Source organism: Rousettus aegyptiacus, unplaced genomic scaffold, assembly GCF_014176215.1.
Source record: "Rousettus aegyptiacus isolate mRouAeg1 unplaced genomic scaffold, mRouAeg1.p scaffold_m13_p_11, whole genome shotgun sequence".
NCBI classification, from domain to species: Eukaryota; Metazoa; Chordata; class Mammalia; order Chiroptera; family Pteropodidae; genus Rousettus; species Rousettus aegyptiacus.
The window spans coordinates 85626781-85645262 of NW_023416286.1; positions in this window are offsets into that span (position 1 = coordinate 85626781).

Genomic DNA, 18482 nt, shown 5'->3' on the forward strand with positions numbered 1-18482 from the left:
CTAATGCAGTTTTCATCTTTTCTTTTAAGAAAATGATTACTGATGAAATAATATTCCTCAAAGAAGAAACAGTCATAGATTCTTTTGGATTGTACTATATCTCTTTTTCAGTATTATTATTTTATCAACATACTCTCACCATTATGCTATATATTGCTTTCTTTTATCTTGAACTAGATTAGCCTACTGGTCTGAAAACAGTGACATTTTTGCTTAAAGTGGAGGTAAAATCATTGAATTTGCCTGGTATGTGTAAATTCTTACTCTGAACAATAGTTCTCAAAAACTTATAGTGAATCTGTCATACCTGGATTAAAACTTCTCTCGTTAATTAATGCTACAGTAATCATTTTCCAATGCTTTAGATATCCTTTCTTATTAATGTAAACATTAGGATACGAAAGTTATTTGAGGATATATTTAAATATTCAAATGTAGGCAGCATAATGCAAATAAAAGTGTACCATTTTGGGTGTTTGAAATCTTAACTGTGGGAACAGAAGCTTGTATGGTAGCTCTGTTGGGTCAATTTAAAAGTACTCAACTGATCCTCTTCTTTGAACTGTATTCTTAGATGTTATAATATTTTCTTAAAGAGAGATTCTGCTTATTTGGCATTACCTTGACTAGAGATATATTCTAAAAGACAGGCTCTCTATTTCATAATCTGGGCTATAAAGGCATAAAATTGAAATATCAATGAGGGCAGTTGTATCAAGCACTGGAAAACCAGGAATATGTACAGAAACTTTGAGGTGATACGAAGCTCTTCTGGGAGATTTCTGAGCAGGCCGCATGTATGGAACACACCACAGTTGACCTGTGTAGTATGGCAAAATTCTCTGGAACCTCAGCCAGCAATGACCAAAGTGGCATTATTATGCTCACAGTATTCTAGAACTTTTCCCACATTGAAAAAGGCACAATTCTGGTTCATTATGCAATTCTGGGTACCCAGGACAAAGAGTGCGTGTTTGTGTGTGTATATTTGTGTGTGTCTATGTGTCTGTGTGTATGCATTTGTGTGTGCGTTCTCTTTTTGCATATAAATTTATATATTCTACTTAATTCTACTTAATTCATTTTTATATTTATTTATGTAGAACAAAATTTATTTAAATGCCCTTTGTATAAAATAAAATTTACCTCTAAATTTTCTGTCCTACAGATAGAAAACTATTGACTGAAAGAATATCTTATTGTTGATATTTAGGCAGTTTTGAATTTTATGTCGTAAATAATGCCTTAATGATATCTAGGTTATTTAAATGCACATACGTTTGTTTGTTTGTTTGTTTGTTTGTTTGTTTGCAGATTCCTACTTGGTTCCCCAGGATAAGTTCTTGGAAATGATGTCTTGATTAAAGGCTATGATCATTTTTACAACTCTAGATATAAATTGCCAAATAGTCTCCAAAGAGTTTGAAGTAATTCATGCTCGCAGCAGTTGCACAAAGAGCATTTATTTTGCCTTTGAAAACACCGACTTCCAGCCAACAAACTTTTGCCAATTTGTATAAAATATATCTCTTTTTACTACATTTACTTGGTTAGTCATTGGGTTGAATATGTCTAATTTTTTAAGTGAATTTATTATTCTTCAGTTCTTCTGCCAAACTAGGGTGCATGCTCCTTCCTCTACGCCAGTGCCCATTGCAATGTCAAGACACTTAGCATCTATTTTTCTTTGGGAAAGCTTAGGAATGTCATGGGGATTTTTCACAAGAGGAGAATCTAACTGAGCAAAAACTGGTTTCTTAGTATGAGCTGGGCCTCTCAGATGGACTGTGTATAGGCCAACTGCAAGCTAGTCAGAAGGTGTGGGGTAAACAGTGATCTTCACTTGACCACCATGGCGTCTTAAGTTCTTGCTTTACTAGCGACCATGGTTTATTAACTTGCGCCCAGCTTTCACGTCATTATATGTTAGCTACCCAGGGTTCTCAGCATTCTTCTGCTTTGATCCCACCTTTCTTCACACAGACCCTCTGGTGACCTTCTCCTGCCTCCCACCATCAGATCTTCTCCAAGGCTATGTTCACAGTCCTCTCCCCAGCACAGGTGGCCCGCTCTATTAGGATCGGGTACTTTAGCCTTTCATTATTCTCTTTGCAGTTTAACTATACAGTAGTAACTCTTTACCTTGGTACCCTCAGGTCTGTTTTGTATGTAAAATAAGAGAATAATGAATAACATAGACTTTTTTCTCTTTCTTTCTTTTTTTATTGTGATAATCTTTGAAATTTTTTGTCTCTGACTAGAAAAAATTCTCAAAGAAGAAAATCAATAAAATATATTTGTTGGTTATCTCATTATAATGTTATTGTTTATGCATCTTCTTTGAGAAATGTCTGTCTCATACTTTTTATATATGAGAGAACTAAGCCAGTTTTAAAGACTCATTATTAGATTTCGGCTTAGAACCTTCATTTTTTTCCTTTTTCTTGACATTTATACTCCAAAAAAAAAAAAAATTGCAATAAGTTCAAAATCGCCTTTTGCTTAGCACTTTCTCGCATCCTCTTATTTGTTACTACTGTTATCACTCAAGACGAGATCTTAGACAGACTCTCTGTAGGGACTGACTGTATCATTTATTCAGAGATGTTTCAAATACAAATGTAAGAAGAAAAAACTTGGTAAATGCAATTTTTTTTTGGTCAGTTCAATATATCTTCTGAAATGATCCTAAGCTTTAAGTTACATTTTACTCTAAACATAAAATTCTACATTTCTATAGAAACAGTAAATCCTTTGGATTGTCTTTGGCATTTCAAAAATACAAATGTTTCAAGGTTCCTTTAGAAGCATTTAGAAGGCATCTCAGACCCAGGATCTATTTTTATTTAAGAGGACTTAGGGTTTCTCATCTTAAATAGGGATAGAAAATATTTAAGGTAGAAATCATAGTGACTTCATTATTTAGATAATTTATAAATGGATTAGCACTATGGTGTGCTAATTTCCTCACTGATAGGAAACAAACAGAGATATAAAACCTCTGAAAATGAAACTCTAAATATAAAAATATAGTCACAGCACACAAGAAAAAAATTGTGAGAAAAAACAATAATAAATTTCTACCAACTTTTTGAATTTGTGGCTTTAGGTCATCTCTCAATCAATAAAAATCTTAAGGCAATAAAGTAGCATAAAAATACTCTCCAATGATAAATTGCATTGGTGATTGTTTTAATTATCCAAAATTTTCCTGGGCAAAGTTGGTAGAGTCCAATATCAAGCAATAGCTTGGTATGATTATGAGAATAATGCATTCACATGTTTGCAAGAGTAGTGACAAAACTTCTGATTTTCCTAGGAAATATGAAAGTGTCCCCACAGAGCATTCTAGGAAAATTATAAGGAAAGAAATGAAATGTGTATTATGATTATGATTTTAACAGATGGTTTTACTCTGTTCCCATTGTGCATTATTCTATGAATTCATAAGAAAAGATATATCAGAGAAAGCTAGCTCGTCATGACTTTGTCTACTTTGATAGAATATAATCTGATCATCAGGGACTGATTCTTATTTCACACTGTATCATTCATTAATAGCATTGTTTTGCATATATGACAGATGTTAAATAAATCTGTGTCATTAAATAAGTCACCAATGCATTTTTTTGGCCAACCAATTTATGGAAAAGGAGTCAGTTTAATTTGACTAGATTATTATTTTAATTTGATCAAATATTTGTCTATTCATGCACAGAAAATAATCTAAAATCATAATCACTCTTTAAAATACTTTACTAATAGTTTTCTAATTACTATTTTAATTAATTTTAGACATCCAAAAACTTTATCTCTGCAAAAGAAGATACATTCTTACTCGATGGTTCTTACAACAGGTTTTCTTAATACACAGAGAATCATTCTAATCCATTCCCCCCCAGTTTTCCATCTGACTTCATTTTGACTCGTTTCCCATCACTCGTCCTCTCCTTTCACGGCCGTCAAAGCCGTGTGCCTTGCTGCTTAGCTTCACTGGGCTGATCATGTTATGAGAATGGATGGTCTGAATATGGCTCAGCAGTTTCCTTATGGAAATCTGAAGAAGGCAAATCATGCACAAGACACACAGAAGGAATGTTTCCAAGACACACCGAGAGGGCAATTTCAAGAGCGTTAACACCGATGTCAGTCTTGAAGAAGCTACTGCAGCCATATACCACTTTTATTCATTTTGAGCAGCTGTGCCATTCTGACTGTGGGACCCAAGGCATGGACTGCTAATTGCATGCTAAGCAGGAAGCAACTGCTATCATAACTCAAAATTATGTATGATTTTAAATAACAACTTACTGTTAGTAATGATGGACTTTTAATCCATATAAGTAAAAATTAAGGAAATAGAGGCGTGAACTACTATAATACACATGAAAGACATTAGCTAACAATTCAAACATTTTATTACAATCATAATATCAACATTTTCCAAACAGGTATTGAGCATCTATTGAAATATAAATTAACATAAAAAAACATAAATATATAATAGAAATAAGAAATTTCATTATGTAAAATGTCCAATAGTGTCATTTGTGTGTGTGTGTGTGTGTGTGTGTGTGTGTGCATGTGGTGAGAACACTTAACATGAAATCTACCTTAGTAAATTTTGAAGTGCACAACACTGTATTCTTGATGATAGGCTCTATGTTGTAAGTAGATCTCCAGAACCTATTTACTAACATTTAGTATAACTGCATCTTTATACCCATTTAATTACGATTCTCTATTTCTCCCTGGAGACAGTATCACAAGTGTTTGCATATGACTAAACCCCTCAAATTATACACATTAAATATGTGCAGTTCTTTTTATTTTAATTATACCCACATAAAGCCATTTATAGATATATAATTTATATTAATTTTAATAGTTTATATGGACTGTAAGTATGTAATTTTATAATTGGTATCTTATCTGGGTAATTCAATATTAAGTGAAGAATATGTCAAGAGTGGCAAGTCCAAATGGTCTAGAAAAATATTGGTCTAGAAAGGTATTAGAGAGATTTGTTTTAATCCTGTAATCAGGTCTTGTTTAAATAATAGTAATGCTGAAGGCAGAAGAATAATGATAAATTCCGAGAGCCAAGAAATAAGGTTAGCGATAGGAAGCAATGGAACAAAAAGAGCAGATTAAACTTTTCTCAAAGAGTTAAGGAAATGGGAAGAGAAACAGAATAACTCCTAGCATGGGAGGCAGGGGTGGGGGGCAAGCCATCAAGGTACCTTTCCAGCAGAATCAGCTAGTGCATCTAATCGCAGACAATCCTGATGATTCTTTTAGTTTTGTTTTATAGGACACTGTGCTATATACTCTTTCATTAGCTCCCTAAATCCTTCTCAACCATCAAGGCAACTCCTTAGATAAATTTTTCTCTGGTCTCTTCAGACAAAATAAACATCTTACTTTTGCATTCTTGTAATATATTCTTTGTATGTAAGGCTTCTGTAATTCTGTATGACATTTAAGTTAATTTTGTTTGTTTTCTTTCTTTAAATGTTAAACTCTTTAAGACAAAGACAGATATTAACAGAATTTTTTATTCTGTAATGCCAAGGACAGTGAATCACACAAAGATATCAAAGAGTTAATTGAAACAGAAGACAATAAATTTAAGTAAAAATATAATTTAGTGAAGGAATTTGTAAAGGAGAATCTGGATGCTGATTCATAACATAATGGTAACTCTCTATAAAGTCAAAATAAAAAAAATATTCACCTAACAATATGAATGGTATTAAGCAAAAATATTCCAGACACAATAGCAGAACAAACTATATGATTTCATTTATATGAATTACAACAATATGCAAAAGTTATCTCTCTGTTTAAAATTTATGATATTGTACCTCTTGGGAGGTTTGACTGAAATAAAGCATTTGGAGACTTCTGCTATGCTAGAATATGCTGCTGCTTTATTTGCCGCTGATTAAACATAGGTGTTCTAATTGTGAAATTCATTGAGCAGTTGACTTTGATTTGTGTGCTTTTCTGTATGCATATTATACTTTGATAAAAAGTTCTATATCAAAGCGTAGGCTAGTCCAACTCTTGGGTGAGAAATCATGAAAGCAGTGATAAAAGTGCTGTGAGATGAATCTGAGAGGAATTTTGATGAAAACCTTGATCCAAGATGTAACAGCCATAGAGATGGTGAAAGATAGAACTGGAAAAGCCTCTTTGTCTTTGTTTTCTGATATAAGAAGAGTTTTGGAATGTTGTAAACTGGTGGGATTCTCAGGCCTTAAAAGAGGCACCCTTCACCCTATTTTGCAATTAATACAATAGACTCTTTGAACATCACAAAATAACAGAATCCAGGTGGTAAAAACACATTGGTTAACTTTCTTTTTATGATTTGAAATAATGTTAAAGTTTGTTAGAATTGCATAGGTAGAAATTAAAAAAGTGAAACAAACAAAAAAAAGGAATTAAAGGGAAAGAGTTTATCACAAAACTGGATTCTGTGGTTGCATGGCTACGAGTAGACCAGGGTTATGAGTCACCGGCAGCATTTGTTACATTCGGGCCTCCAGACCAAATAGCATACCACATGAGAGCTGAATACAGTATTTAAGCTTTTTTGTAATACACTAAGAATTAAATTGTATTTTCTCCATCTGTTCTTATTTTTTATTTCTGATTCACAGTTTAAGACTAAACTGAATGCCATAGAGTATGTTTTCTAAATGACCAATATACGAATGTGTGTTAAAGTCCCAACTTTTGGCAGTGAAAATAATTAGTCCAATTGTCTTGATTTGAACTTTTCTTCCATTCAAACGGCGACAACAACAAAAACATTAGGCGAGTTTTATATGTTTCACTCTAAACTCACAATTCATCCCTGACTGCTTATGCTTGAAGTGAAATGGTATATTTGAAGAATTGAATAGTTCTCTAGCTTACTCCCTAGTGCATAGTTATTCTACTTCTATTTTCCTGAAATGAGGAGCTACTATTGTGTAATGCATCTGTAGGTCATTAAAATGAAGTTGGTAATTTCTGAGCATGGTGCTGGTAATAAGACTGACTTTGTTTTATGGATACGTTTTTATATAATTGCCTACTTAGTTTATATGAATTTTCTAAAAAATGTGTATAAATTGATAGCCTAATGTGACATTTATAGAACATGTATATAGGCAGGGTTAGTAGCATCATCTCTAAAAATTCCGTAATAAGGGAAGTAGTGCATTTTTATCTACAAATCATTCGGAGATAGTATGGACTATTGAAGATTGTCTTAGATTTTATTCCTGTTAAAATGCTTACTTCTGGACATACAGTGTTGGCTGATTATCAGAACTTTTGAAGCCATTCAGGGATTGGTAGATGGGGCCAACTAATGATTATAATTTTCTAATCTAAAATCTGGAGGCCTAATTGGGATACGTCTTCACGGCCCATAGTTAGATTTCTTTCTGTCACCACATATTTGACCCGTTTTACCTCATCTACCTACCCTCTCCCCTCTGGTAATCACTAGTCTATTGGTTTTAATGGGCCAATTCATCCTCTGGAGTTCATGAATGGTTCCATTTTAAGAACCCCTGGATAGGAAGAAACCGATGGCATCATTTTAAAGACTCTTCAGCAGTGGCAGGTGGACATCAGTTACCTTCCACTCCAGCCTGTACTCCCTGACCAGCGGTCAGACTATTGAAAGTTATATGACATTAACTCCTTTTTAGAATCCACTTCGGCTAGAAAAAAAGAACCCAAACAGAAATCTTAAGTAAGTTAATAAATTACTTTTTAGAACTCTTTAAAGAATCAATGTTTGAAGTAGATAATTGGAAGATCAGTATAATGTATCTACCTAGAATGAAAGCTTGCGTGTGACACTCAGTGTCAGTGTTTTATAGGTATAAGCAAATATGGTGACATTTATAAGATGCTGTTATATTGTGTTAAATAAATGATGGATATAGCCTGTGACTATAGGGCAGAGTATTCATATTACCACTCAAGACCCTAATAAAAAAAATAACTCTTTTGATGGCAAAAGAAAAAAAAATCAATAATTAGAAAAGAAAGCTTCCTTTGAAGACTTTATGACAGTGGCTTTAAATGTAATATTTAACTGGTGTAGACAGACCCAAGAATGGAAGTGCCAGAGTTTGTACACATGCATTTCAAAGGATATTATAGATTCAGGTGAGTGAAAAGCTAAACCTTTGGTTTCAATCCTATCTTACTAAAGGTCAATAAACATTGGCTTAGCTGTTAATCCTGACAAGTTTTAGGAGTAGCTATTTTTTTGTATTCAGCTTTTTTAACCAAAAGATGTTTTGCTGGGAATAAATGTCTACTCTCAATAGCTGTTAGTTACAGTAGATCAGTGCCTTTCAATCTTGGATGCAAGTTAGAATCACCTGCACAGCTTTTAAAACACCACGATCTGAGCTTCATTCCCAGAAATTCTTATGTAGTTGGCCTGCGGTGTGGCATGTGCATTAGCAGTTTTTAACCACTTCCCAGCTGGCTTTCACGTGAGGCAATGTTTGAAAAATCACTGCAGCTAGTGCATTTTCCAGGGGAATCAGAAGATCTCAGAAGCCTTTCACGTTGCTTTAGACCATCATTGGTTATACTTTTAGGTGATCTGCTCTTGGAATTGTTACATTATTTTTATTCTCTAGTCTATTACACCTATTGAAAATTCTTTACCTTTTTACCTCTTTATTACCATTCTCTTACAGCAGCAGCATGTGACACATAATTTGAACTTCCATAGGAGAATGGGAGGCTCAGGATTATAAGGAACGCATGAACCATTGCTGAACTAGTGATCTCGAAGTCCCTGCTTTAGCAATGTGGTTCAAGGAGACCATGCTCTGTGCAAGGAGCCCACACACCTGGGGGCAGTCACATCATCACAGGATTACTTGAACACCTGCCAGGTCCTCTGTACAGGCAAGTGACGATTTCCTCACTCAGGAAGAATTACCACCTTGTTGATTCCTACCAGCTTGGTCCTAACAGTCTTTCAAAAATGTCTCGCCCCTTCATTTCTAATATTGCCCTAAGTGCAAATTCAAATTTATGACCACGATCCTGATTTTTCAGACCTTGGGTTTTAAACCCGAGATGTTTAACCATTTTCACTGTTCTCTCATGATATTTTATAGAAAGAGAATATTTGCCCTTCTTTTTTGAAGGTGAATAAAATGAGGCACCGCTGATCCAAGAATTGTTTGGTGTTATTTAATAGTCAGCAGCAGAGCCAAGGACTTAAGATTCTAGGTTTTCTGGCTTCTGGTATAAAGCACTATACACCAGACCATTGCCGCCTCTCTAGTAATAAAACACTGAAATCAGACATCTGTTAAATATCGTATGTGACAACTTTTCATGTAAGTACTCTCTGGTGTAGTAGGAACATTTTTAATGCTACCATATTTCATGATGCAATGTGAAATATAATGAAATATATATTTTTATGATATACATTTTCAATTAATTTTTTATAATTTTCACTGGAGGTAATGAATAGACAGAATGTGTTGCCTGTAAAGCGTGGAGACACCGTTTATACTGAGACAGAAAAAAGAACACTAGAGATGTATTAACTCCTTTTAAACTAATTCTTATAAAGTTGAGATTTATGTATGTACGTAAACACACACATACATACATATATACACCTAATTTACTATTTCGAAAGGCAATCTTAACTACTCTAAGGAGTCAAGAGGCTGAAATTTAAGGAGACAGACTTCTGCTGGTTGAGAAGAACCCATGGGAATTCCTCTTTATCGGTAGTACATTCCAGGGCCCATTTTAGACCATACATGATATATCCCATTGACTTAGACTTTTAGAGCACTCCTCATTCTGTGAGAGCAATAGCGGCCGATATCAGCTACACACACTCTGCGTGAAGCAAGGGCTTGAGGTATCCTGACTCTGCTTTTCTTCAGCAATGGCCATCTCAACAAAGGCTTCAGTTGACTGAATGGAGATTATTGTGCAAAACTGTCAGGGTTTTTTTGTTTTTTGTTTTGTTTTGTTTTAAGGCAATGACATTGCATCAGGGAAATAGCTGCTTCTCTTTGAAAAGAGGTGAACTCAGGGATGACATGGCATTTTTATATAGTTGGCTCTTCCCAGCTTCTTCTCAGGATATCTTAAGGCTGGTTATAACATCGTTATATTTTAAATATTCTAAAAAATAAAATTAGATAAGAGATTCTATCCTTGTGTAGGCTCATAATGGCTCAGTTTTTTTGGCAAAAGTATACAGAAAAGGACAGATAGTTTATTAGTCATATAATTTCTTGAGAAAAATAAATCCCTTAGTAGAAGGTATCTCTTTTTTTTTTTTTTTTAAATCTCTTAGGCAATTTTATTTTATCTTTTGGGAGTAGCTGTTTCCCAGTGCCATGGGCCTTCATTTCCTCTCATGGAGCTGGGACTATGACCCCACTTGACCACAATAAAGCGGTTCAGAGATGCAGCCACAGGAAGTCATCTTCAGGACATTAACTGGAGCAATTGAGGCAAGGGCACGCTTCATTTCAAGACTCCCCCATCAAGGCATATGTAGAACTGGGGCTGCCACTGGCCATGGCGCCATTGCTAGGAATGAAGAAAGCAAAGAAGATCTAGAGATGAGACATCGGGAGAAAATAGATTGACTAATGTACAATAGACAAACACAGTTCCATGACTATTGTGAGCATTTTCTTGAGTCAGCATACTAACTGCATTATTTTGAGGTAGGGGAGGGGGTTCAGATATAGAAAAATAAACCCATATAACTACATGGCTGGATCTTATGAGATCTAAAGTTAATATCATTAACATCTTTGGGACAACAACTATATATAATCAATTATATATTAATAGAGTGTACACTGAGCATTCTTTCGAATTTCATTTCTCAGACTACAAAAATACCTCGGCATATCAGAGTACTTCCTTAAGTGGGGGAGTGGAATGTGCAATTGATTTAATCTGAAGGGTGTTTTAGGAAAGAAACCCAGAATAATGGCCAGAAACAAAAACTGAGTGAACTGTTTAGTTCAATAAATAGAATTAGTATCAGAAAGTAAGAAAAGATAGAGCAGTTAATACCTATATGCTACTTTCCCTTTTAGACATAGTTTAGCTATATAGAATAAGCTCTTCTAATAGGGTATACAATGTTTAATTAGGTTTCTCTGCATATCTGTTTCACTTTAAAATGATTTTTAAGTATTCAGTGCTACAGTGCATTCACTGATTGGTAGATACTGGAGAGAGAACAAAAAGACAGACAGACTCTTGCCCATAGTGTTATATGGAATAGACATTAACCAAATAATTAGCTACTGTATGAATATAGACTGGACTGTAGTCATGGAGTAGGTACTGTGATTGCTTATAGTTGGAGTCTATATTTTACCTGTGGTTGGGGAAATGGCAGAAAAAGATCCATGATGTAATTCTTAGAGAATTTTTATCTTTATGAATATAAATTTGAATTTTTCTTTTTCCCTGTTTAACTTTGCTTATGCCATGATGCTGCATTATGTGCAACTAAGAATCACTGGGCAGCAATTATGTAAAGCTATAAGTAAAAAAAAGGACTCTGTTTTTCTGTACACCATGGCTGTAAGAGCTGGGAAATAGCACACTTCAGTTCATGGTACCATTCCATTATCGCAGAGACAAAAACACCAGGAATAGATATTTTGTTTCAGTAATAGTTAGCATAAAATCTATTTGTTGATCAATTATATGAAAATATTTAATGAAGAAGGCAGAAGTGATCAATTAAGTGATTCAGAAATATTCAAATGAAATACAAATAAGCTTATAAACTTGAGAATAATTAAACATTTTTGCTTATATAGCAAACTGCATTTTTTTTTAGCAGAAAATTATTCATTCATTTTCCTTATTGGAAGATGGAGTCCAAGAGAAAAGCAGACATGACTTTTACCAAAGCGTTTCAGGTATGGCAAAGTTTTATTAGAGTCCAGGAGTCCTGAAAAGTTTAGTATCTTTTCTATCAATACATGTTATCTCATGAGTTGGAATTATACAAATAGAAATCCATTTGATTTCTTTGAATATTCTTGGCTGGAAATTAAAAATTTAAATTTTGTTCACATTTGGGGCTAGGGGTCAGAAAAATTTGTATTAAAAGGAGTTTCACCTTTATCAGTAATTTAGTAACTATCGATACTACCAAATTTGCTGCAAATGATACGGTTAGGTTTATGCCCTTATATAAAATATGATTTTATATCTACCTTAGAAAGGAGAAACTGAATCTATTTCAAAAACAATAAATTTGGTATGACAGGAATAATTCTACTTCAGCTACATTTTCACCTGTTAGTATGTGTTCCAAATATACTCTTGAGCCCTCAACAATATAACCCAAATGATTTTATAAAATGCTTGTTTAATTGAAAGATGACAATCACATTCTGAATTACATAATTAATGTCAACTTTGTGGCACACTCCTATAAAATAATTTTATCTGTGAAACATATTTTCCTTCTATTCTTCATTTTTTTCCTCTGCGCTTTAAGACTTTTGCCAAAAGTTATTTTATTTTTTGATAAAATGACTTCTTTTATTATAAACAAATACCAAGAATTTTTATTTTTTTCCTGAGAATATCAGTTGCCACTCTGTCTCAGGTTTATGCGCAACTTCTTTTCCTTTTGAGAAGGAGTTAAATATTTCATTATTTAGGCCTTTCTGGAAGAAGCAGTATGGCCTTGTGATATGAACATGGGTGTTGGGGTCCTATAGGCTCGTGTTCCCATCTTCTGTGGATGTCTCTGATCTTTTGTCCTGGCATGAAACACCCCTTGGAACCATGCCCACTTCACATGATTGCCATGGAGCCATTTGCCTTTATGTGAAAGTTATGAGCGTGGTGACAGATACGTGCTCAACAAAGCAGGCTTCATTAAACATTCATAATAATCACTTCTGAACATCTCAAAACATCTCTATAAGCTTTTGTACTGTCAAATAGTTTAATGTAACAAGGAGTGATGATTTCTTTTAAGAGGTTATAAAAAGAATTAACAATGGACCCAATGGCACACACATTAAATGTTGCATCAAAAAATACCTTTATAATTATTATATATTAAAAATCTTGTTGATTTAAAAAGAGAGTAATAAAATGATTTTGATAACAAGATGAGATGCAAAATTGTCCTTGTTTAACTTGGCCCCTTTAATGATAGTTCTGATGGTCTACATATTTATATATTAATTTTTATACCTGTGAATCTTTAAAAATACACTTTCCCATCCATAGTATGAGTCAAAGTAAGATAGAGCCAATTCTGATAATTTTTACAATAGCTGTTTAAAAAGATTTCTAGAAAAAAAAAAACTGTTGTACTTTAATTTACTTGAGTAAATTTGCTTGTTGCTCTAAGGGTTTCATAATGCCTTATAAATAGTCCTATTTATATACCACACACAATTATAGAGTATTCTAGATAAATGGAAGGAAATTAAGCAAGTGTATTCACTCTTTTTGGACAAAATATGTACTACTTCCCTGCAAGGGTTAATGGCATGCTGAGGTCCTGCCAGTGAGTAAATTAAGCATTTGGAGACTTCATTTAATGATCTCATGAATCCTTATAACATTCTTTATGAGGGAGATGACAAGTTGTGTTAGCCCTATTTACATTACAAAGAGAATGAGGCCTAAAGTTGTTACGAAATTTCAGTGTCTAGATTGAGAAATGTGTTTCCACCACAGTATGGTCTACTGTATTATATCATTGCACATGTGTTATAATTGTTTTGTGCGTGTAGAATTACATTTGAGGCCTCTTCAAATAGAATTTATACCATTTTGCTTTGTGTTTTATATCTGTTTATATATCAATAAACGCCATGTCCCCAAAGCCTTTCCAAGGCTCATATTTTTCATTTGTCTGAGTGCAGAGACTTTCCCATTTGTAGAAATGGCTGTGCTAAAATCTCCCAGGAGGCAGCCCCATCTTTATAAAAGATCAAATATTTTTGTCCTGAGTAACACTCCACCCTCCTGTAAAACATCCATATTGCAAGGGATAATGGAACCACCACAGTAGTGCTGCGAGTAGCAGTACTATCATTTATAGACTAGAGAGAAAAGACATTTCTTTAGAAACAAGGAAGACAAAGTGTCTTTCTGTGGAAAGTTTGTTTGTGTAGTTCTATTTGGCAAACACTGAAAAGTGAAGAAAGGAATCTGTGATTAAGTGGGAAAAATATTGAACAGAAACAATTATATCTTGAACTGCCATAGCATTTGCTTTCAGATAAAATACAATCCCATTGGTCTTTTTTTTTTTTCCCCTCCCTTCTGAAGGTAAATATTCTAGCGAAGCCTCTCTTAGATTACAGAGACACCATGTTTTAATTACATAGTTTCATTGTTGCCTTTTTTGAGAAAATAGTTGGGATAAACAAAATTATGTGAAGTTGATTTGTGTAGTTGCCATTATTTATTACGATGGATTATATAATGGAATTTTGTATGACTTTGATATTATACATTCACACATTTCTAAGAAGAGATGAATAAAATATCGAAAACTTTGGAATGGAGAGTATCTGTGAAGTACATGTAATTTACCTTGTTCAAATGAATAGTCTCTTTCCATTGTTTCCACTGAGATTACCATTAGCCTGAAAGATACTGCAAGTATAGCATTACCTAGTGTGATATATTACTGTTTCTGATCACATTCTTAGAGCTTTTTAGTTTCTGTAAGAGATATTTCCTTCAAAGGCTACGAAAATAAAGAGTAGCCATGAAAATGATTAACAACAAACCCAGTGTCATACACAGTGAGGACTTCAGAAGAAAGAACAAAATAGATATATTTGTAATATACATGTAAAATATGTAGCTACAGGGAACAAGGTTGTGGTTGCCAGATGAGAGGGGGTTGGGGCAGGGGATGAAAAAGGTAAAAGGGTTAAGTACAAATTGGCAGTTACAAAATAGCCACAGAAATGTGAGTACAGCCTATGGAATATAGTCAATAATATGGTAATGACCATGTATAGTGCCAAGTGGAGACTAGACTAGTCGGGGGGAATCACTTTGTAAATTGTATAATTGCCTAGCCACTATGCTGTGCACCTGAAACTACTGTAAAATAATATTGAATGTCAGCTGTGATTGAAAAATTTTAAAAAGTGAGGGAAATGTGAAGGGAATAAGAGGTTCAAATTTTCCAGTGTAAATCAGTTAAGTCCTGGGTATATAATGTACAAAATAGGGAATATAGTCAATAATACTGTGATAAGATTGGATGGTGTCAGATGGTTGCTGGAACTTAGCGTGGCAATCATTTCTTTAGGTATATAAATGTTCAACAGCCGTGGTGTACACCTGAAACTAATATAATACTGTATGTTAGCTATATTATAATAAAAATCTTTAAAAAACATGCAAAATAATTCATGTGAAGTATTTCATAATAGTGATTACCTCTGAGAAGAACTGAAGCAGATGTGAGGCGATGATTTAAGGAGACCTTCAACTTATTTGCTGACATATCATTTCTTTGGCGTAAAAGTGAAAGCCAATTCAAATAGTTAATAGTAGTTAATTCTTTTTTGAATTAATTGCTTATTTAAGTATAGTTTGTATACAATATTATATTAGCTAAATTAGTTTCAGGCATACAATATAGTGATTTGATATTGACATACCTTACCATGTGGTTACCCCACTAATCCTAGTAATCATCTGTCACCACGTAAACTTATCACAATGTCATCGACTATATTCTTCTTCACCTTTTTCACCTCTCTCTGCCATTCCTCCAGTAACCATCCTTTTGGACTGTTTCTAAGAGCTTATTTTCATTTTGTTTTGTTTGTTTTGTTGTTTTAGATTCCACATGTAAGTGAAACTGTATAGTATTTGTCTTTTTCTGGCTTATTTCACTTAGCATAATACCCTCTAGGTCCATCCATATTGTCACAAGTGGTATGATTTCATTCTTTTTTATTGCTGCATAATATTCCATGTGGTGTATATACACCACATCTTCTTTATCCATTCATCTATCAACGGATACCTAGGTAGTTTCCATATCTTGGCTATTATAAATAACACTGCAGTGAACATAGGGGAGCATATATCTTTCAAATTAGCATTTTCATTTTCTTCAGATAAATACTCAGAAATAGAATTTCTGGGTCATATATGCTAGATCCATTTTTAGTTTCTTAAGGAGTCTTCATACTGTTTTTCCAAGTGTTATAATATAAATATTAGTTTTTGTTACATTAATATTTCATACTTTTTTGCATTTCAAAAATTCATTCAAAAGTACATTTAAAAATAATTTATTGGAATGAAATAGAGAATAAAAATTAAGAACATGGTTTGAATATTGACGTCGAATTTTAGTTAATACTTTTTCTCCCTGGGACTATTAGAAACATCTTAATTCATTGTGCCTCAGTTTACTTATCTATTAAATGGTAAAAATAAATATCACTCAGCATTGCTGCAATGATTCAATAGAAAAAAATATCTGGAAAGCATATTTTACTTTACCTGTCATTTAGTAAGCTTTCATTAAATAAGTCATATTGTTAAATAGCAGAGGTACTGCTTTTTAAAAAAATACTTAAAACTTTTTATGTATTGATTCAAAAATCTTGTTATACTATATATTTTCAAGAAGATAGATGGATAACAATTCTCAGGGGCTATTTATCTTAAATTTGGTGGACTTTTATATAAGTATTTGATTATTTGTGCTTGCATGAATCTGTAATATAATGTATAGGTAATTTAAGGCTGAATTTACAAAGATTATGTAAAAAACAATTCTTAGTAAGAAAAAATTATTAATTTAGATCTTGAAACATTTAAAGAGAAGATAGAAATGTGGGTTCACATAGAGCTAGAAAGTAATTTATGGAAAAAAATAGAGAAGGATGGAGAAAAAAGACTCAACTTATTTGACATTTGTGGTCATGTACTCTAAAAGAATAACTGCTCAAATTTGATTGGGAACTTTGGAATTTATGGTTCTTTTTCTCTCTAAATTCTTTCAATTCACTTTGTTATGTTATTTTCCTTACTTCTTGGTTTTAGTCATTTATTCTCTAGAGGTATGTCTACTTTTTTCTATTATAAATGTCTAGAGAAAAGAGATCAGTGGTTTAGTAGTGGCAGACAATATAGTTCCTTTCTTCCATTTATTTTTATTTATATATTAAAATATCTGAAATATAAAAAAGTGCCCTCTGTTATAAGAAGTGTTGAGTTGGTGCTCAGTGAATAATACATCACCATGATAAATGGATGACTAGATTTCTTGCAGAGTCGCTGTATTCTGTTGCAGTATTGTTAGAGGATGCTTATACTTTGTCCTACATGTTACTGCAGCTAAGTTAAGGAGGCAAAAGTATTTTCTAGAAAACAATAATAACAACAACAGCGCTTTAAATATGTGTATAAATTCTGAGGAATATATCATAAGTTGTGTCCCCCCTTCATTACTTTTCTCTATTTTTATAAATATAGCATCAATAGATTCCACCCTTTTCTACTTATTTGGAACATATGGTTGTCTTTTTTTTTTTTTTTTTGGTTTGTTTTTTATTTTCTTAAATCTATCAATTTTGCATCAGTACCTTATTTTTGTTCTTCTTCCTCAATCTCGTTATCAGTAGGAGTAGTTTCCGTTCCAATTCTGTCTATGGTGCCATCTTACGACCCTTTGATTCTTTCTATCCCATGTCACTCTTTGTTTGTGTGTGTGTTTTTTTTTTCAAGTTACAGTTCTGTAATAAGATCACTGCAGTATGTTTTAGCTGAATAGAAAGTGAAGGCAGAAATAATAAGACTTTCTGCCATATTGTTCTCCCTTCTATGACATCAAAAAACAATATCAAACATGACTCAAATTACCCTGCTTTGTTAGCTTGCCTTTTTAAAAACCGTGAAAAAGAAAGTGTTGATATTTTATTATTTCAGAATGTTTTTGTATGTCTTTGTCAAACTTATCATATTCGACAATCCTTCTAATAAAAAATATAAAGTGAACTAAATAATCTCAGCAATAAAAATAATGAAAAATAAAACTTACTTATACATGCAATTTTATAAAATAAATGCAATGCCCTAAATGTATAAAAGAAATGAAAAGAAATAAATGTATAATAAAATGTTACATATTTCAATATGCAAATACACAAATATGTCCTCATTGCAATATATTATAAAAAATCCAGTTCTGTGCATGGTATTTCTTCCAGCTACAAATGCAGACTGGGGCAAGCAAATTATTAATGACTCAAATACCAAAAGTAACATTACTATTGGAGATGTGATTTTCTGAAATCATGAGCAACTCTCAGAAAAGTCTCAAACTAAATATGTAGAGTCCTTTCCAAATTTACACATTTCTTCCATTCTTGAAAAATTCAATGCATATAAAATTGATAAAACACATATTTTGTGTTTAT